The sequence below is a fragment of the Sceloporus undulatus genome, chromosome 2 (assembly GCF_019175285.1).
Source record: "Sceloporus undulatus isolate JIND9_A2432 ecotype Alabama chromosome 2, SceUnd_v1.1, whole genome shotgun sequence".
Taxonomy (NCBI): Eukaryota; Metazoa; Chordata; class Lepidosauria; order Squamata; family Phrynosomatidae; genus Sceloporus; species Sceloporus undulatus.
Genome location: NC_056523.1, coordinates 207323512 through 207346078, shown reverse-complemented (window position 1 = coordinate 207346078; position 22567 = coordinate 207323512). Strand labels below are relative to the sequence as shown.

Below are 22567 nucleotides of genomic sequence, written 5' to 3'. Positions count from 1 at the left end.
CAGGAGGGGGCACTGTATATTGGTTCTTCCTGTCAGGTCATATCCAGGTCATGCATGTTGAGTGTTACATCCAGCATTCTGCCTTGCACCATGTTTAACACCTACATGAAACCACAAGTGAGGTTATCCAGTGCTTAGGAATGAAATCTATTTACATGCCGATGACCTTAGTTCTACTGTTGTTATCTGACCCCAAGGAAGCATAGGTGATATTTTAGGCTAATACTGTCTGCTCTTGATAAGGGACTGGATGAGAGACTACATTAATTCTACACAGGACAGAGGTAAACAAGTGAGTAGGAAGGTGTCATGTATTCCTTGAAAGATCAGGTTTGTAGCATGCACATCCTCCTTGATCCTATGCTGACCATGGATCTTCAGGTAGTAATGGCAGCAAGGAACATGTTTGTCCAACCTGAGACTATTACCAGCTGTGATGGTTGCTGAGTCAGCCTGATTTGGCAGCAGTTACCATGCTTTGGTTACATCATGTTTATACTATTGCAGTGCACTCTGTATGGCACCAACCTTTGAAACAACAAAAAATTTCAGTTGGCATAGAGTGTGGGAAAGACATTACGAACCAGTGCATGGTATTGCCACATTATTGCAGTACTGAAAGATCTGCACTGATTGCCAGTTATTTTCTGGGCTCAATTGACGGTGTTTATTTTAAGCTTTAAAGCAGTTAATGGCCTAGGACCCTCAGTATCTGAAGGAAGACCCATCATGTTATGAAACTTTTCCATTATTATGATTAGTAGAAGATGTCCTTTTGAAGATACCAATCTTCCTGTGTTCCTTACGGGAAAGGCCCTTTTCCTACATTGCTCCCACCCTTGGAATACTTTTCCCTTTGGGTTCTTATTGGTCCCTAATCTATTTTTATTTAGGAAGGGGATCAAGCCACTTATTTTTAACTTTTTTGTTTCTTTATTTGTTTTCCTGTGATTATTGTCTCTTTAAATAAAATTTGGGCCTCCATGAAGAGGTCATTCCAAAGCTGGATAGTCCCCACTGGAGAAAAACCTTTTTTGATGCCACACATTTCAGTTAGGGAATTTCAGTGGGTGTACAGGTAGATACATACCTCCAACAGATATCTAGGATCTAAGTCAAATAATGCTGTTAAAACCAGGATTCACCGCACCTGAGAAATGTACCGGAAGCCAGTGCAGTTCTTCCAGTACTATAGGTTTGTTGGTTGGATCCTGTCAGACATGTGGCCACACTGCTTTGTGTTAGCTTCCTCTCTTTAGCTTTCTTCAAAGGCAGCTCTAAGATTTGTGTACCCCAAATGTGGTGTGTGAAGCTTTATTGGCCCATTGTTCCCTAGCCCAGTGTTGTGTACTTTTCCTAGCACCTATTTTCCAAGGTCCCAAACAAATGTTGTATAAATGGGCCATCTGAGATGTGTTTAATGGTCACCCTGCTTTATTTCATCACTGAAAAATCAGTACCAAAAATCAATCAGAAGAAAAACATTCTGAACACAAGGGACACATAAAATTCATAGTCTTCTCTGCATATCATCAATATGTTACACTCAGTATGCTAACACCTAATTCATAGAAAAGTTATATGGGATTCACAGACTTTTAATAGGACCTAGTGAGTCAATAAAAGTACTATTCCTAGACAGACTTGAGAACATTGCTGCAATTGTAGGTGCCTTTATTGTTTCTCCATTTTGGTGTGTGGTATTTCATTTTTCCTAATAATTACCAAATATTTTCTGTCTTCATTAATGTTGCTTCTGGTATACCTTTTAAGACTTACCAAGTCTCGACATCTTTTCAGAGCAGGACCCTTTCGTGACATTTTGTCTTTGGCTAGCACAATCCATTAGGTCCTGCTGCTTGACCTGAAAAATCCTAAATTAGTTGTACAGTATTGCCTCTCAGTTTCCATTTCAGGATAGAATCTACAGAGCTGCTAAAAATAGAAGATACTGTTTTGTTCTATGCACAGGAGAATAAACCACTCAAATCCTTACTTGAATTTACAATGGGCAGGACATTCCTTTCCATTGTCCCTCTTTCTCTAATATAATCTAGGACCAAAACACGCTGCAGAAATAATCCAGTTTGATACTGCTTTAACTACCCTGGCTCAATGCCAGGGAATTCTGGGAACTGTAGTTTTGGGAGACGTTTAGCTTTATCAGAGAGCTCTGGTGCCACAATAAACTACAGTTCCCAGAACTCCCTAGCTCTGAGCCAGGGCAGTTAAAGAAGTCTCAAACTGGATTATTTCTGCAGTGTGTTTTGGACCCTAAAGACCCTTTGTATAAAGCTGATGTTCTCAATGATAAGATTTTAATAAATCATTTTGAAAATATTGTTGTATTCTGTACCTTTTTTTTTTTTGGTCAACTTGTATAGGTTGCAGCAGTTGTAAGCCTAAACTAAATTTAAAACCACATCAGATAGTAATAGCTTAATAATTCCTTAAGGGATATTGTTTGTGATTCTCAGCATCTAGCTCAAAAGATATTATAAAGTGTAAAGATCAGATGTAAAGAAAGTCATAGTGCCACACTGTTGTATGCATGTCTCTGTCTCTTGCTTTGCAAAGGCATCTTGTAGCATCTTTGAGATGTATGAAAGACCTTGTAGCATAAGCTTTCGTAGACTTTCACTTCCTCAGTTGTATGTGTGAGATATTACTTTGTAGTTTCTCTCTCATGTCCAGCTCTTAAGCCTGTTATCATTTTGAGGAATGTAGAACTATATGAAAGAAAAAGTATTGAACATTGACACACATTTCTAAATCTAGAAAGAATCCAGACTGTTTGAGAGACTATATCTTCCCATACTAACCTGCTAGAGCTCTAAGAGCTTTAGGGGAAGATGTTCTTTTAGGAGATTATCGCACCCAGGAATCCCGCTGGGAGAAAAGTGGGTTCTAAAAGACGAAAATGGATGTTATTGCATTTACCCATGTCTAGGCTGTAGGCAGCCTGTATCCACTCTGAAAGCTCATCTGCAATCCAGACTTCTCCCACAGATTTTTCAACAACAGGTCAATCGTGCAGCCAGGGCTTGCCATCCTCAAAAGCTCTTGTGAGCTGCCTTGGGTCACTTTTTGGGAGAAAAGTGGCATAAAAATGAACTTAATTTTTAAAAACATATTGATCAGATTGGATTTTTAAAACAGTATTCTTCCATGTTTCTGGAGTGCCAAGCTAGACTGAAATGAATCTGAAAGTTATGTTCTAAGGATGCTAAATAAGTCTATTTGAAAACCTGTTATTCTAGCCACTAATCACAATCTTGAGAATGTTTACATGAAGAAGGAAAAAATCTTACTCCACAAAACATATGTTTTATATCCAGTAGGTCCCTGTTTCGGTCCCTGGCATCTTCAGCTAAGGTAATGTCTGATACAGTATAAAGCAGATCCCTATGTTTCTGTGGCTGAAGAAAGTGATTGTGGGTCTTTGTGGTGGTGTTGTGTAGCTCCAGGTCATTTTAGACTTATGGTGACCCTAAGGCAAAACTGTCATAGGTTTTTCTTGGCAGGTTTCTTCAGAGAAAGTTCACCATTGCCATCCTCTAAGACTGAGAGAGTGTGGCTTGCCCAAAATCACCCAGTAGGTTTTTATGCTCAAGTGATGATTTGAACCATGAACTCCCCAGTCATAGTCCAATGCTCAAAGCACCACACTACACTGTACATGGGGGAAAATATTAGTAGAGAAATACCTACGTGCTGAAAAATGTGTTCATACTTCAGGTTTTATCTTGTTTTGATGGTATTTCATTTGATATTCTCCTTAAGAACAGAAAGAGCACTTCCTCTTTGGCCCGGCAAGCTTGTTCTTAAACAATAGTAATCAACAAATAGCTAGATTTTCCTCATCAAACTCTTCTAGGACTCAGTGTCAGAAATAAAATGCAGGGCATTTCACTTACAAGGACAAGAATTATTCTATATCCTTCATGCCTTACTCATCCCTGGTTTGAAGCATGTGTTTATTTTAAGGGATACTTAACATGTTAGACTGTTTAAGTTTGTCTGTGGAATGTTTCAAATGCACATTTTAAAATGTAAATTATAAAACATGTCTATTCTCAAGAAGACAGAATTAGATGTGTCACCCATTGAGCAGTGCACTCCTGTTTCACTGCCGCTTAGTAAAATGTCTCTGAGAACTGAGTAACAGCTGCAAAACAAGCCTAATAACACTGGCAAGCAAGAATCAACATCTGGTGTTTTCAAATCTCTGGGTACAGAACAGAGGTTGTTGCAAATTAAGTCTTCAAAAATGAATGGACCCCAATGTGTGACCTGGACTTGGCCCATTAAGGATGGGTAGCAAAGTCCTTGATGCAATTGCCACAGGACCGGAATGAGCCTAACAGATCTGTTGCCCTGATGCACAGTGTCTAGCTTCTATAGGAAAACAAGCACACATAATAAATGATGTAACAAATGCCAGCCAAGCTATGAAGCTGTTAAGGGAATTATTCCATTACTGGATCCCCAGGCTGCTGTTAATGCCTCTAATGCTCCCATCCATGAAAATAGCCCTTATCTTAAGTCACAATCTTTGGCTGTAGCAGCAGCTGTTGTCAATCCTAATTGAAGTTGCTGGTGAAGCAGAAGCAATGAAGAGTTGTGTGGTCACCATGCCGAGAACCATGATTTAAATATACAGACCAACCCCCACTTTGGTGATTTGTGTGATAGTGGGAGCCTGTTCAAATGCAGGACATGACATCTGAGAGAAGAGAGAAAGGAACTAACTCTAACAGCTTGCTTCTGGATATGTGCTAGACACATTTCACAGAATTAAGTAACTTTAATACTGTTCTGCTCTATACATACTATCCTCTGTTCAGGGAACTGAACAGCTCACTTTGAATTACTAGCAGGATGCAGATTGGCTTTATAAAAAACACTTGTGTTTTAAGTAGGTTTAACCCCTTTTTTGTTTCATGCTAGGAATTGAGTTTGAATAGGTCTTCTCTCCCCTTTTTGCACTCATCTGTGCAAAATGCCACCCACAGCTTGAAATGTTAGAGGCTAGGAGAAGCCTTACTACATGATTCTACTGAATCTATAAACTGCCTCTGTAAACATGTGATAAGCACTTTCTAAAGCAGTTATGTACAGGATGTGCAGGTGTTTCTGGTTTCTTCTGCTTGTCTTGGTTATTTTACTTGAACTGTATCTTGGCCATCCAGGCATCTGGCACCTTGTTTTCCTTGTAGTGTGCACTATGTATAATATGTATAATATAGATCAGGGCTTCTCAAGCTATCTGATGTAAGGAACTGGTAGGTTTTTTTGTCCATTGCCAAGGACTGACACTAAATTTGCACCCAGTTCTTTATTTTATTCCTGGAAGCCTGCCAAGGACTGGCACCAGTCCACTTGGATTAGCAGTGATATAGATGAATCTGTAAAGGGGTTGTGTATGTGTGTTTGTTTGTATATATGGTCCTCTCACATTGCAGGAAAACTGTATGACCACAGGATTCCTGGCATTCCTGTAAATATGTAATTAGGGAACTAGACTTTACCTCCATTAACCCATCTATGCCCAGTTTATTTCAGGCTTTAGTTATTTGAGATTTCCTACACAGTAGGCAAATTGAATAATGAGACACACACCCAACCCGTGCCGGCATTACTATTTAGTGCTAAGAAAGTGAGCTCGAGGAATTTGGCTCAGTAGAGAAACTCTGGTAACTGTATCCAGGGCATACTGTAGCACAAGCTGGTGCTTAATCATTCATTTATTAGGTCTGAGTTCTTTGTGCCTGAAAGACAGATAGAGGGTAAGAAACTGTGTCACTCTGCCTCGGAGAAGTGTGCAGAAGATGAAGTGGACAGGGATAATATCATTTCCTTTCATATCCCATGTTGCTTCCTTGGAATTTGAGAATGGCTGCTCTCACTGGCCTGAGAGGGAACCGTAACCTTTTGACTACCCTTTTCAAGTCTCATAGTGGTCTCTTTTTGGGTTTTGATGTTTTTAGAATTGCAGATGACAAAACTAAAAATATGAAATATGAGTTATCAGAATTCCACCTAAAGCTGTATTCTTTTTCTTTACCCTGTGTAGTTACCTGATTTTTTTTAAAGTTATCAACTCTGTGTTTGTTGGGTTTCCTCTCTTTCCTTTGGCTTGCCAATGACTTGCTGTTGCAACACTATTGAAATTGCCTTTTGGAAAAAAAAATCTGACTATGTGTCCTGTTGGGTTGCCAAGAAGTGCTGTTTCTGCTAGCATAAATTACACTTGATGACATATGAGATTTGACTGTGAGTTCATTGGGTTTCGTAAGTTTTAGCAGGGCCAAGATAGGAACACACACACACACACACACACACACACACTGCCAAGGAAGGCTCTGGAATATGAGAAATGATGTTAATGACTTAGATTTTAGTGAGTCTTCAGTGCAAAATGGTTTCAGCCATGTCTCTCTCATCTGATTAAGGATGTTGTGACATTTCAGTCTATCTGGTAAGTAAAAGATGCTACATTCCATCTTACGTGTTTCAAAATATGTGAATTTTATATATGAACTTTATAAGCCATTTGCAGTTTCCTAGATACACCTATATAACAGCATGGTTCTCTCAGTGTGTGAGGCCAGCCTCCCTATTTTAGCATAGGAAGCTTATTTTCCTTCCTGGTGCACTGTTATAGGTTTGCATAATGTGTTGAGTTAGCCATGGAAGCAATTTGCTAGTTTGCTGGCCAGCAACTAGATTTGTTGAAGAACCACTAGAGATAAGAAATACGAGCAAGAAGGCCAAGGCCCCAATTCTGACCTTTCCAGGTGGTTTACCTATTGTACATCTATCCTAATGCACCACACATTTGCCACTGGTAGCCAGTTGAGGAAGACTGGGGCACATTTTCTGATGGCGGGATTTCCCCGGGATCATCATTGTTTGGCCTTATACTAAGACATTTATTTGTAAAAATGCTTCATGGATTGCAGTTAAGAATGCAGGATTTTTATTTGTCATTCCTCCCTCAGGGACTCCACATTGTACTAATGAGGTTATTTTCTTCATTAGTTATATTTCTGTCTTACTTGTCCTGCAGTGAGCTCAAGGTTGTGTACATGGCTGTGCTCTTTTTCACTTTATCCTTAAAGCTAAGTCATGCTGAAAAAGAATGATTGCCCAAAGGTCTCTCAGTAGGTCAAACTGAGAGGTAGTGGCAACCTGAGAATATTTCTTAGCCAGGTGGGCACCTGACCCTGTGTCTCCCAAGTCTCAGTCTAGACGCTGCAGCATTAATGCAGTTTGACACTGCCATGACTCAATGCTATGGAGTTCTGGGATTTTTAGCTTTGAGAGATATTTATCCTTACCTGTCAGAGCTCTGATACTGCAACAATCTACAAATTTCAGGATTCCATAGGATAGAACCATGATATGATAGTTAAAGCAGTGGCAAACTGCATTAATACTGCAGTGTGGCAGCAGCCTATGATGCTAACCACTACATCACTTTGGTTCTTTCCAGTTATCATTGAAAAATATGCTATTCAATAATGAACATGTAGTCCTTCATATGATCTAGTTTTATTCTAGTGTATCATGAAGGGTATCTAAGGCCCGATTTAAATGGGCCTTTGTGCCACTCCCATCACGTGCTAGGGGTTGGCAGAGGACGCAGCGTCCATACCAGCCTCACCCCTAGCATGTGATAGGGGCGTCAAAATGTCAGCGCCCTGTACACACGGGTGTCGCCATTTTGATGTAATGGCCGTGTCACATCCAAACGGCGCATCACGGCCATTACGTCTTGGTGCCGCTGAAGGACGCTTGTGGTGGCCTTTCAGTGGCGCCGAAAGGAGCTCCGTTTCAAGCTCCATCCACTGCGCGTATTGCTGGCGCGGCGTTTAAACAGCCACGCCAGCGATACAGACAGAAAGGGGCCAAGTGGCCCCTTTCTCCCTTTCCCCGCCACTGTCGTGGTGTCCTTGGGGCATGAAGCCCCAAGGACACCCCTTTCCAGGTCGTGGGGAAGCGACATTTTGCCTCTTCCCTGAGGCCTGGAAAAGCAGTGGATATGGGCCTCTGGGGCTGCCGCTTTGGCCACTGAGGCCCCGATCCGTCGGGGAAAGGGGCGGTCTGTATCCCGCCTAAGTCTCTTGGAGTTAAAATTTGTCTTTTTCTTGGGTCTTTTGTAATGAATATTTTTTTATCACTGTTTGCCAAGAATACTAGAGGCAATACACTCCTATCTTAGGCAATGTTTTCTTTTTGTTTCTCTGGTCCCAGGAGGAAAATAAATTTAGCTACATATCTTTATTTTGACGTTTGTCTGAGGAACAGTGAAACCTTTTTGCTCTCTCGTCTACATTAAGGATGACCTACTTTGCATGTGATATTAAAACATGGTTTAGTATTACAAGATCAACTCATTTCAGATTACTGTGGCTTGTTTCCTCTAATCTTGAAGTTTAAACTCAATTTGTTTGGGTTTAGATTAGGGTGGGCAAAATGTAGCCAATGGGCCAAATTTCTTCTTTTATGCTTCAGAATGCTCCCAAAAGGCATCTAGGGATGTGGAGGACACTTCCATCCCATTGAAGACCTCCTCCCCCTGCCAGGCTAAAAAGAACTGTAATGCTCTCTAAATCAAGCCAGGCAACACACAGCAAGTATTGTGTGCTGTTTTCATCATATTTTAAGCTGTGTTTTATGTGAACCACCCATTTGTGGCTGGGGCAGTTTGGGAGGTGATAATACATTACATATATTATCATAATACAATTATTTTTGTAAGTATTAAAATACTGAACTAAGTAGATAAAGCATTAAATCAGTCACTCAGTATATCTCTCTCTCAACCTCTCTGTTTTTGAGATTTTGTGTATATAGTATATTTTAATGCATTTAGACTCATGAACACACATACTGTATATAACTGCTCAAGATCCACTTTCCTCTAGTACTATCCAACCTGATCGAAACAAGCTCACTGCAGATCTTGTCGCTGTATTTGCAATATTCACAGTGTTCATGCATTTGTACCATATCCACAAAGAATGTTAGCATGAAGGAGCAGCCCCTGTGCAGCTGGAGGAATATATATAAAGAGTTATAATTGTATCATGCTAGCCATCAGAACTAAATATTGTCTGTGCATTAGACAGAGAACGTTAACCATGATAGAAACTGTAAAATACTATAAACAATGGTGACAATGAGGAACTTGGGAGGGGGGAAGTTTCTTGGCTAATGAAGTTGAAAAAACTGGTCCTTCACATACCAAAATGATTCTTATATCAGTGGGTCCATGGATCCCTAGCAGTTTGTGATGTTCACAGAGGGGATATGCAAAGGTTTTTGAAGGCTGCTCAGTCCACCTCCTCCCCGCAGTGAAGCAGTCACATAACAGGAGCCAAGGCAAAAGCTGGCTGGCTGGCTGGCTGCTGGCTGGGCCTGCACATTTCCTGTCATGTAGCTGCTTCTCTGTGAGGAGGGGGGACCGAGCAGCTGAGCAACAATGGAGCTGACAGTCAGCCCACCTTTTGCCCTTTTCTCTCACCCTCCCTCCCCTCCTTTCCAGTCGGATACTGTCCAGTCTCCTATCGGAAATTATTCAACCCCCCCCTTTTTTGGCAACTTCATGAGGAGGGGAAGAGACCAAGATGGGAGAAGGAAGGAAGGAAGGAAGGAAGGAAGGAAGGAAGGAAGGAAGGGCAGGTGAACCAGCAAGCAAAGGGTCTGGCACCCCTCCTCAGCACTGATGTCAACTAACACTACCCTGTTCAAAGTTAACCAGGGCATTTACCGGTACAGCTCTCTGCCACTGCCTGCCCACTTTGTGTCTTCCTCACCCCCTCTCCTCCTCCTCTCCATCTTCATTTTTGCTAACACCTCTGTACTTCTCTTTCCGAGCTTGGCACCATGACGCTTCTGCCTTGCCCCAGTGCTGCTTCTGCCAGACCTCAAACGCTTCCCCCACTTCTTTTCTACTTCCTAGTTCATTTCAGATCCCATCAAAACATTCTGAGGGGTGTAATAGAATAATAGACTCACAGAATCTTATAGTTGGAAGGGACTGCAAAGAGAACAGAGACATTGGCTCCATACAGACAGGCCAAAACACAGCTGCTTTGGGTCACTTTGGAGGTATGCTGTTTAAATAATGCATGTGTCCTAAGAGTCTGGAAGCCATGCCAAAGCCACGTTTCATTCCTAAGGACTGGAGCGTGGCTTTGGTGTGGCTTTCGGACTCTTAGGACGCATGCATTATTTAAACAGCATACCTCCAAAGTGACCTGAAGCAGCTTTATTTTAGCCTGTCTGTATGGGGCCATTGACTTCCATGTGTACAAGTCCCTTTTAGGGCAGTGCTTTGTGATTGCCCATTTCTGGAAGCAGAGTTCAGTCTGCTCCAGCTTGAAAGCAAATTGCCTTGGCTCCTATCATGTGGCCACCCTGCTGTTGCTCAGCTGCTCATCCCACCTTCTCCTGCAGTGAAGTGTCTATGTGGCAGGAGCCAAAGCAAAGCAAAGGCTGGCTGGCTGGCTGGCTGGGCCCTCATGTTACTGTTCAATCCAGTCTTGCCACAAACTGGTGGGAAGAGGCAGGAGAAAAGTTTTCATTCCCCCTCTGGCCCCTTTTAGGGCAGGTTTAAGGGATGGTGCAATTGTTAATGGTTCAGTGTTCAGTCGTTGTTATTGTTATGGCTTTTTACATCTTGAGTCTTGGAGACCCACAGCAACAAAATATATTTAAAGGGGATCACTGGTAAAGAAACTTTTAAGAACAACTGTCTTACATCTGTTATTGGCAGGAGAAGGTGGTAGAGTGGTCCTCCAAGGACTCCTTAGACTAATATGGCCTTTTAGCCTTCCAGAGTTGTCCATCGCTGGTTTAGATGATATGGCAAGCTGCAGCTAACTAAAAATCCTATTTGTGGTTTTCCTGACAGTGGTGAAGTGAAAGAAGCATGTACATCTAAGGCTTTCCTTGGTTTGTTCCTCTAACAATAAAATGAAGTATGAAGGGTATTAGAAATCAAAATCAGTTTGGGAGGAATCATATTTGAACCTGGGTTTTCAGAGAAATGGTTAGGCACTAGCTAAAAGCCCGATGAACCTCCCAGTCTGTTATTCAGTTGACTAAATTTCAGTGTTGAGTTGAGATATCAAGCCATTTCACATCATGTTTTCTAATTAACAGATTGATTTAGAGATACGCTATTCGGTATTTAAAGGCTGCAGTTAAAACAACTTGTTATGTAAAATATGAATTATAAAAGCATGCACTTTCTTTTTACATGAGTTGTTTGTAGTTCAAGGCAGGATGTGGAAGAGGAAAGGCTCTGCCTTAGTGAAATATCCAGTTGTTGATAAGGCCTTGTTCTTTATGACTTCATACATTCTTTCAGAGAAATGTAGTTGAAAGGGCTACCCTTGTACACAGCTGTTGTGAAGGGTGTTTGGCAAGTTGCCCTTCCCTCCTCTCTTTCCCCCTCACCTTAACTAAACTGAAAAAATATGTGTCCCAACACTTCTAATTAATATTATAGAAACACATTTAATCAAAGCTTGGGAAAGTTCCTTTTACTGGACTTCAGCTTCCATTTCCTATGCTGGTTAGGGTGTACTGGGCTTTATAGTCCAAACAGTAACTTTCCCAAGCTGTGCTCTATGCATAGAGTTAATTTTCATTTCATTTTGTTTAGTCCCTTGGGCGGTCTGCCGCCGCCGCCAGTAGGTCCACGGGGGAGCCGGAGCCTTCACACGGCCCGACTCCCGCGCGGACCGAAAAAGAAGCTCCATTTCGGAGCTTCTTTCTGCGGCGCATCTATGACGTCGCGAGGCGCCTGGCGCGGACTTGCGACGTCATAGGCGCTGCGACACGTCTGGACGCTGTGCGTCCAGTACGTAAAGATGGCGGCGCCCATGTAGAAGGGGCGCCGCCATCTTGTACGTATAGGATACGTACTAGGGTTAGGGGGGTGCGGAAGCACCGCCCCTTCCTAACCCTAGTACGTATCCTATACGTACTAAATGGCGGTGTGTATCCCGCCTTGGTATCCACTGGGGTTTGGTTCCAGGACACCCCATGGATACCAAAATTCATGGATGCTCAAGTCTCATAGACAATGATATAGTAAAATAGCTTCCCTTATATAAAACAGCTAGATCAAGATTTGCTTTTTGGATTTTTGCGTATGTGTTTGTTAATATTTTCTAACCATAGTTGGTTGAATCTATGGATGTAGACTCCATGGATATAGAGGGGCGACTGCATTTTTATTGTATTTTTATTGATATGTTGTATTTCTTTTAAGGAATCTTATATAAAAGATAGATATGAATGTTTATCCCTGCCTCCTATTCCCCACAGGTTATATGTAAGGAGGATGTCGGAGATTTTAATAAAAAATAATTTGACTTATTGATGGATAAGGGCCACTTTAAGGGTGATTTAAGACACCATATAAAATAATGTAATCTGAATGGATGCCCTAGTAGCTTATTGCTGCTAACAGAAGAATACTATCTCATATATTAGTGCTTGTACTTTTGGACCAAAATCACATTTCCTAAAAGCCCAACAACACAGTGGCTAAGCTATGGTAGTCCCATAGAGGACCAAACAAATCACATCTTATTTTCCTGTTTCTGGTGTGTTTTCTTTTTCTTCTGTTGTCTTTTGTTTATTCAGGGTGAATAAAGGGAGCCAGGAACAATCCACAGTTGTTGTTGTTGTTTCAGGGTTAACTACTGAGGAAAGAAGCCAGGAACAATCTGCAACTGTAGGTTTGGATGCAACTCCAAGCCATGGTTTGAACAGGCTAAAGTTCATACACTAATAACAAACCATGATTTCTAATTGTAGTTTGCTACTGGCAAACCATGATTTGTTTACAGTAACAGATTTGAACATGATAGCAAACCAAATTGCTAATGCTGGTTGTGACAGGAGCCTTCATAGTCTAGCACCCTTTTTGTAAAAATTACTTGCTAAAGAGTGTCATACCTTTTAGCAACTGATTTCCAATGAGACACATTATTTCCAGTGAGACAAACAAATGTGTTCTTTCACCACCAGTGAAGTGTAAGTGCAGAGATGAACAGAAGTGTTTTTAAAGACTGTAAATATTTTTAATAGAAGCTTTTATTGACAAACCATTTAGCCTCCTTACAGCTGTTTCAGCATACCTAAAGTACTTAGGTTATGACAACAGACTTTAAGACCGTAATCCTCTGGCTGCAGGGAATGTACATATTCCAAGAAGCAGCAATGAATGAATACATACTTTAAGGGTCTATCTTTCCACTTCTGTTTATACTGGCATGTTGATTATACAGTAGTGGTAACCACAGTCAAAAGACAAAACACCATTTAGTCTACACCCATCAGTTTCTCTATATTCCTATATTTACAACTTAATACTGTGGGGCTATTTTCTAATCATTGTGCACAGAGTGCCAGTACCTATACCAGTCATGGTGAACCTTTTAGAGGCTGAGTGCCCAAACTGCAACCCAAAACCTACTTATTTATTGCAAAGTGCCCTGCCTCTGTGGCTTTCTAGTAACAAACTCTGGCAAACTCTGTGCTGGGATGATGGCAGGGAGAGGGCTCTGAGTGCCATAGGTTCACCATCACTGACCTATACATTTCCTCACATAGGCTAACACAGTAGCTGGATGACTATTTTCTGCTAAAGTGGGGTTTGCAACTTCTAGTGGTATCTCTTTAATAAGCTGGAGACATATGAATGGTTTAGCTGACAAATTCAGGAGAATGGTCCCCAAACACCTGATATTTGATATCATGAAGTCCCTTTTTGGTTGAGCATCCTGATGTTACAATGGGTAGTCTTGTTCTGTCCTCATGTATGTACGTGTACCTTCTGTTGACATTTCTTACTGTTGTTGTGTGCCTTCATGTCATTCCCAATTTATGGTGACCCTTTAACAGAGCTTTCTTGACAAGTTTCTTCAAAGAGGGTTTGCCATTGCTGTTCTTTGAGATTGAGAGAATGTGACTTGCCCAGGATCAAGTCATCAGTGGGTTTCGTGACCAAGCAAGGACTCGAACCCTGTATTTCAGAAGTCATAATCCAATGCTCAAACCAGATTCCAAATGAATCAATTGGTTGCCAATAAAAGCAATAACTATCTAAATCAAGTACAAATTAATTTTCAGAAGTCATGAAATAAGACAACAGCGTAGAGTTTTCCAAGAGGGTGATAAATATGTTTTATTGCCAACTATGTGCGTTCATCTCTGAGATATGTGGTTCTGTTAGGATTTGGCTACTAAAGAATCTTTTGACTGTTTACAAGCATAGAGAAGCTCATGAAGAAGCAGATGTGGTGAACAAGTGTAGAATGCTAGCACTGATACTCCCCTTAAAAAGTAGGACTTGCCTTCAGGCATATCACATAACTGACCCATAATGATCTAAAACAAGATATTCTTGTGTCTCTTATATATGCATGCTAAATGCAGTTTTTGAGGGCAGAATGCCATGAATCCTCCCTATTATTCAAAGCTGTTTTGGGCCCGAAACAGACGGGCCAAAAGTGCCGCGTTGACACCAAAATTAGGGTTCTAGAGCATGTGGCAACCACACGCTCTGGAACCCTAATACATATGGACGGCCCCATCTTTATGTGGCGCCATTCATACATCGTGTGTATGGACGAAGAAAGCACGGTGCTGCGTCCACACCTTTGGGCATCGCACTTGCGTTGTGGACGTGTCACAGTGCACTAGTGGTGCACTGATGACGTCCTCCCCGTGCACCCAAAAGAACCATTTTAGCGGGTTCTTTTCAGAGCAGAGGGAGCCCGCGCGGTTTGGTTGCTGCAGGCTCCCTCTTGAGGGAAAATGGGCAGCTCCAGACCACCCCTTTGGGGGCAGTCTGTCAAGCCTCTTTGAAAACTTTCTACCTAAGATTTTTCCTAGTGCTTTGAATAGAGGGTCTAGTCTCAATAACCATCTGATAATGTTAGTGGCTCTCCTTTTTTCACCTTTTTTCCCTTATAGGAGAAAAGAATAGACTTTCAAGTGTAGCAAGTACTCATTATTGTGCACTTTAAGTTCAAATGCATTATTCTCAAAAAGCAAAGGTATATACTGTTTGGCCATTCAGTTATCCCCTTGCATATAATATTAATTCAAGTTATTTCGCTTAGTGCAGAGACTGGATCATGCATTCTGTAGGCCATATGAGATTGGTAAGAGGTCCATTGTGCCTCCTGGAATATCTATGGCCTGAACGGCTCTCCCCCTCTGCGGCCAAAAAGTTTTTTATGCTGGAAAAAAATAGAACACTGATTTTGCTCCACCACATACACACACCTTTCTGGAGTTGTAGTATACTGCTTTTGGGGGGCTCTTGCCCCTAAAATAAACCAAAGCCATCCTGAAAAGTGACCAAATTGACACATCCTCATTTTTGGCCATCCAAAATGGTAGCGACAATGATTTGATATGGTCATCTGGCTCTGGAGGATGATCCCATCCTCAAGCTTCACTGTGAATGAATAGTGTACAGTACTATGTAGTTACTTCAGCCTGTTCATTTCTCACATCGTACAAGTGAGTAAAGCTAACCAGGAAGTATTAGTTAGCCAGGGCTTGTTAGCTTGCTATCTTCTAATTTGTTTGGCAGCACCAAATCCAGAGCCTAAGTTTGATCACTGTGCTGATAATACTTTCTGAGACTCATACAGAGGGACAAACAAAATAAAACCAAATGGGCTGTGTGTAGCAAACTGCTGCTAGTTTGCATTAAACCGGATGAACCAAGTTACAGGATATGTGTAATTGGAATTTGCTTGTGATAGTAAGCCAGCCGGCTATGTAAATTTAGTACTGCACATCTTGGGAGAGGGGGAAAGATACTCATCCTTGCTTAGAAGTCCATTTGGGCTTCTTTTTCACTAAAAAATAAAATCCTGGTGGTCCTGTAATATATAAAATAGCTATGTGCTAACCATTGTGTCCTGGAGCAGATAGAATGGCTTGGCATAGCTTTAGGATTGAAAACCATGGACCTAGAACTGATCGTATGCCCAACTAAAAGAATTCCTTTAAATCAGTGCAACAAAGGTCTAAAATACACTACAGAAATAATCCAGTTTGAGACCACCTTAACTGCCCTGACTCAATGCTAGAGGATTCTGGGAACTGGGAACTGGTGCCACAATTAACTACAGTTCCCAGGATCCCCTAGCACTAAGCCAGGACAGTTAAAGTGATCTCAAATTGGATTATTTCTGCAGTGTGTTTTGGTCCTTATATTAAATGTTGACTTTGGCACCATTCAGTTTTTTTCCTCTCAGTTTCCCTTGCATACCTCCACGCTACCTGTGAACCTGCTCCAGAGGATTTTCCAGACCTGCAAAGCATATTTTGGAGTATGTTGGGGCTTGCGAAAGGGAGGGGAATCACTCTTTTCCTGGTTCTGCTAATGAAAGCAATTCCATAAGAAACAACAACCCATCAGGTCTTGACCAATTGTTAATGCTGGAAAACTATGAAGTAGTAGGGGAAATCTGTAGGAACCAACGGCAGACTCTTCATATCTTGACTATAATTAAGGAACAGAAAGCCTTCACTTGGATATATGTGGTACACTGTTAGACACTAGTTTGTTGTATGACATAAAATGGTTTGCCATTCTGAAGTAAAACAATCAAGAGTCTATGATGAGATTCCCTCATTCATTAGACCAAGTACCTATTTTATTTGTGCTAATTATAATTGAGTTGCTAATTCAGTGGTTATCTGGCAAAAAAAACAAACCCTAGAATTTATAGTTTTTTGTGGGTTTTTGGGGCTATGTGGCCATATTCTAGAAGAGTTTATTCTTGATGTTTCACCAGCATCTGTGGCTGGCATGGAAGAGAATGCTGGCATGGAAGAGAGTGGTGTGTGTGTGTGCGTGCGCGCGCGCATCTGTGTGCGCCCACACTGTGTTACCCTGGTTAGGGAGGAGTGATTCCCATGTTAATCTGTGTATTGTTCTGTTGTTGGTGGCAAGTCCTCAGAGTAGGAGGATATGCAAAGAGGATTTGTGTCTGTTTAATTAGAGATCCATTGTCTGCTGGGAAAACCCCTGACCTTGGGTGTTGTTTTATTCATTTGCATTTTGCTGGGTCTTAATTTTAGTGTTTTTCAGGACTGGTAGCCAAACTTTAAGGGTTTCCTATTTCCTGTTGAAGTTGTCTTGGTGTTTGGATTTCAGTGGCTTCCATGTGTATTCTGAGCTGATAGCTGTCCAGAATTTCAGTGTTTTCAAGTATGCCCAGTATTAGGGTTGCCATAAGGCAGGACCTCCAAACTGGGACAAATGTAGGACAAATGTAGGGCAACATTTTCAAATGTAGGACACTTTTTTAAAAAATGGAGGACACATGAAAAATTGATACTTTTTTTAAAATGTTAATATAAATGCATGTTTCTTAGGCATGCTTAAAATGGAGGACATTTTGGCATTATTCCTAGACAGAAGGCTGAAATGTACTTCTCTTTCTGGCCAAACACCCCCCCCCAATTCTACAAGAACACTTCCCACTCCCAAGCAGCCATAGCATTTGCAAGATCACAGGCAGACCCTTGTGCCACTGCAAACTACATTTCCCACTCCCAAGCCTTCTTAGCAATTCCCCCCTTCCTCCTTTTCCTTGCCCCCTCCAACCCCCTCTTTTTCCCAGGTATGTCTCAACTTAGGAGGGATTTATGGGACAGATCCAAAGCCTTTTTCCTTTCCTAATGGGGGCAAAGCCTTGAGAAGCCCTGGACCCCTGAGAAGAAGAGGAGGGGGGCTTAGAGAGAGGAAGAAAGAGAAAAAGAAGATGAGGAGGGGGGAGAAAGGAAGAAAAAGGAGAGGAGGAAGAGGAGGAGAAGAAAAAAACGGAATAACAAGAAGAAGAGAAGGAGGGGAAAGAGAAAGAGAAAGAGGGGAAGAACAAAAAGCAACTTGCCTGCAAAGCCCTCTCCGCTTAGAATTTGGAGCATGCCCAAATAAGGAAGCAGAGGGCTGGCCAATAGAGGCAGGGCAGTGCAGCAGACCCCGCCCCTGCTGCTTTCAGTCCTCCTGTTGCTGCTGCTCCAGGCATGTTTCACAGGCGGCACTCTATAGAAGGCAGGCAGCAGCCCTGGGAGCTCAAAGTTGGGCAGCCACCCGGGGGCGGGGGCGGGAAAGTCCCGCCCACCACCGTGAAATGGCAATCCTACCCAGTATGGTTTATAACATGTTCAGCTACTGTTGATTCTTCTGGCTGGCCCAGTCTGCAGTGTCTCTCATGTTCCTTGATTCGTGTTTGTACACTGCGTTTGGTGGTCCCTATGTACACTTGTCCGCAGCTGCATGGTATGTGGTAAACTCCTGGGGCTCTGAGAAGGTCTCTCTTGTCCTTCACTGAGCACCACATTTGCTGGATCTTTTTGCTTGGTTTGTAAAGCATTTGGAAGTTGTGTTTCCTCACCAGTTTCCCTATTCTGTCTGTGACTCCTTTGATGTAGGGTAAAAATACCTTCCCTTTTGGTGGTTGCTTGTCTTCACTCTTCTGGGTTTTTCTGGGTCTGGCAGCCCTTCTGATCTCTCAGCTGGAGTAACCATTAGCCTGTAGAGCCCAGTCCAGGTGCTTCAACCCATCTTCCAAGAAGTTGGGTTCACAGATCCCTTATGCCCAATCTGACAGTGTTTTTATTGTGCTTCTTTTTTGTCCTGGTGATGGTTGTGCAGGTATCTGTCCATATGTGTAGGTTTTCTGTATACTGTGTGGCACAAAGGGTGGTTCAGTTTGTGGATGACCACGACATGCAAGAATGGCAATGCTCTTTCCTGTTCTTTTTCTATCGTAAATTGGATATTTTGGATGGATGTTGTTCAGATGTTTCAGAAACTCAGCCAGATCTTCTTTAGAATTTTGCTTATTTTGTCCCTTAAGTATCTACTTTTGTGTGGCATGTACATAGAACCAGTTTCTGCCCTTTGCCTTAAAAGGATGAAGATGAGTCAAAAAGTCATAACAGCTGCATATTCTCCTGAGTAAACAACAGAGATGGGAACTGATTCAGACTCTTCTTTCCATACCATGCATAGCAGATGCTTGAATAGCTGCTAATGGGAATGGCTAAGGGACATTTAAGAACTTGATCCCAAGGTTATTGCTAATTCCTCCCACCATTCAGTGCTTACTCTAAGAATCCACTTTTTATCAGAAAGGCATAAATTGGTGATGCACAGTCTAAACAGATGTGCCTTTTGACAAGACCTGGATAAACAATGAAAAAGGCTGGACACTCCAAAATCTTTACTGTAGTTCCCATGTTTTTGGCAGGGGAAATTCAGCTTTGTAATAATTGCTTTGGATTCAATATGAAACAATGTAGACTGGGAGCAAATGAAAATATATGGATTGGACATCTTTTCACTTTTAGATTCTTACTGACATATTTTAGCATAATTTTGAAATGTTTCTGCTACTATGAGAGCTACTAGCATTATCAAATGTGATCTAGCATTATCAAATGTGCCGCTCATGCAGAAATTCTGTAAAGGCTTTACAGCTACACCTGTCTTTAAAAACCCTTACTATAGGCTCACCATAAGTCGACAGGCAACTGGAAGGCACACACACACAGAGAGGCATTCTCTAACTCAGGGGTTCCCAACTTTTTGACTCACGGAACCCTAAGCACAGGTTGGGAACCGCTGCTCTAACTCATAAGCAGCTGTGTAGTAGAAAAGAGTGTTTGTTACAAAGCTGTTTTTAAAAAAAGATAGAAAGGAAAAGGTCTTTAGAGGAAAATATATCTATTATTTTATTGTTATTTCATCTGAGTCTGGATAGCTAAAGCTGTAACAGAAAAATAGTCCCCCCACATAAAGTGCTGCACAAGCTCTGCAGCAAGTGAGAATCTGTATTATGGATCCAAGATTTGTGCACATGTTGAGTACATTCACACGATGTGGCTTCCCAGGGATCTGCACATTTGGCATGAACAAGCAGTGTGATGGTGGTCGTGGGTACTCACTGTTGCTTGCACTGAGAGCAGTAACAAACCATGTAGCTCCCTAAAGGAGCTTATGGTATATTGTGTCACCTTCTCTGTCCCTTCTCTGATTGTTTTCCTACCAATGAATTGGAAAAGGCAGACAGGGTTTGTTCTAGATTCTAAACAAGCTTTCTGTTTTTGTTTTGCTTTAGCTGTTCTCACTGGAAGTGGAAAGGATTGCTCAGTATGCATCAGCATGCTGCTCAGTCTTGACAAACCAGTGTTCCTGCAGATCCCTGGCTTGCTGTGTTGTGCAAATGCACCTGTTGTGTCTGGTATTTCTGATTTGAAGCACCATAAGGCTAGTCGGCATAGTTTGTTCAGTTTTATATGTTTAGCAGACTGTGGGAGACCAAAAATAATGCGTAACACAAAAGTTAGGTAATTAACCATTTTGGTGTTATTTCTTGAAAACTGAACATTTGTGTAAGCACATGGCTAAATCTGAAGATGAACTGTACGACTGGGTCCTGGTGTGTCACATTATTAAGTGCTGTGAGCGATAACTAACAAAGTTCAGTGAAGTTGCCATGTTTTATACAGTATGCTATTTCATACTGAGCCTCCAAAGAAATATAAACAGAACTACCGTAGATTTAGATGGGCAGTGCCCAAAGATACTTACCATAGTAGTTCAGGAAAGGAAACTTTGAGTACAGTGCCATCTCCCTTATTTACATTGCAAAGGAACTTTTGTTGAGTCCAGCATTTGAGGAAAGTGGCTGGGACAGAGAAAAGGAAGAGAAGGGAAATGGTATTCACAGCTATGGGTGGAAGGAAGTGGATAGGTGCACAAGCAAAAATTCTATTTTTATTTTTATTACTCTGGGAAAATTCTTTGAAGGGAACAGATGCAAATAATAATGTGTGTCCAACAAGTGGTATGTGGAATTTGCATTGTCTGCAAATCACTTGTTCCTGCCAAACATATCCTCCTCAAAGAAGATTTGGCTGCAACTTATTTGGGATCCATTGTACTGTGTCAAATGTCTCAATACATGTGTAGAGGGGGCATTTACTTCAGGGTAATTGCATTGTACAAATTTCTTTATGTATTTTATGCACATTTTTGAGAATATTTGCATCTTTGTGCACATTTCCCAGATTATTTCATTCAGTAAGGGGTGTGGACTGTTTCAGCTGTATTTATTTTTCTGTGCACTTTTTCAAATGTTTGTGATTTTTTTTTGTACAGCTTTTCTCATAAACATTACTATAAATTTCATAAACATTTCAAGGTCTGAATCGTTCTGGTTAATATTTAGTCTTAGGAGGTGCAGACGTGGTTAGAAATAGAATAGAAATAGAATTCATTTTCAATAGAAATGGAAACTGGACAGAGTCCTCACCCACTCCTACTTTATTTCTGTCATTTGCTGTATTTCTCCCAAGTGAGAAGCTCATCACTGCACATCAAGAGTTTAGGTTCCCATACTTGTCTACCTTCACCTCATTCTCTTACTGTTCTTGACTTTTTGGCAGTCACGTATAATATGCTGGTTGTGCACAGAAGAAACACATCATTTTTGAAGCCCTTCTCCTTTCTGACATTGTCACTACCATCAGTTCAAGGGTGTCTCTGCACTGTAGAAATAATGCCCTTTGACACCACTTGAACCACCATGGTTTCAGCTTATAGAAACTTGGGATTTGTAGTTTTGTGAGGCACCAGCACTCTTTAGCAGAGAAGGCTAAAGCCTAGAATTACAAATCCCAAGATTCCATAGAATGGAGCTGTAGCACTTTAAATTATGTCAAATTTCATTGTTTATATAGTGTAAATGCACCCCTAGATTTGACTACATTTATGTGTTATGACAGCCGAGTGTGACTTGTTGAAATCTGGCTTGTTGTGGTGTTTTGTTAGCCAGAAAGCACTCTCTGAACCCATGATTTCTTGTTGACTTGCACATTTTGGTTTGCTTAAGACATGTTTTTTCCCTGACTTATTTTCCTATCCGTTCACCTGAAACATGAATTGACAAAAGGAGCTGGAGAAAAATGAGCCAACAGGTAGAAAGTCAGGTAACAGGTTGTTTTGCAATGTGTTGTGGAATGCATGGCTTAAACGTGAAGCAGAGTAAAAAACCATGGCTGCAAAAAAACTGAGGCGGGTTACAGACCGCCATTAAAGTACGCGCAGAGCACGTACTAGGGTTAGGAAGGGGCAGTGCTTCCGCACCCCCCTAACCCTAGTAAGTGCTCCGCGCGCACAAAATGGTGGCGGCCGTTCCACACAGCCGCCGCCGTGATGGCGCCATGAATGTGCTGCCTCCAAACGAGGCAGCGCGGACGTGACGCCATCGCTCCATGCGAGGGCACTTAACACGCTCTTTCCGCGGAGCAGGAAGGAGCTCCAAAACGGAGCTCCTTCCTGGTTTGTGTCGCTGGGTGCAGCTTTCAGACGGCTGCGGCCAGCTACGCAATGGAGAAAGGGGCCAAGCGGCCCCTTTCTCCTCCTCCACACCACCGCGGGGTGTCCTTGGGGCCTTGAAGCCCCAAGGACAACCCTTTCCAGGCTGCGGGAAAGCGGCCT

The 22567-nt window shown here is 41.9% G+C and overlaps 1 protein-coding gene across 4 annotated transcripts in view; it reads left to right on the top strand.

Annotated features, from left to right (window-relative positions):
* PALM2AKAP2 (PALM2 and AKAP2 fusion) overlaps positions 1 to 22567 on the top strand; it is a 325590-nt gene that overhangs the window by 230825 nt on the left and 72198 nt on the right. The window lies entirely within an intron of this gene.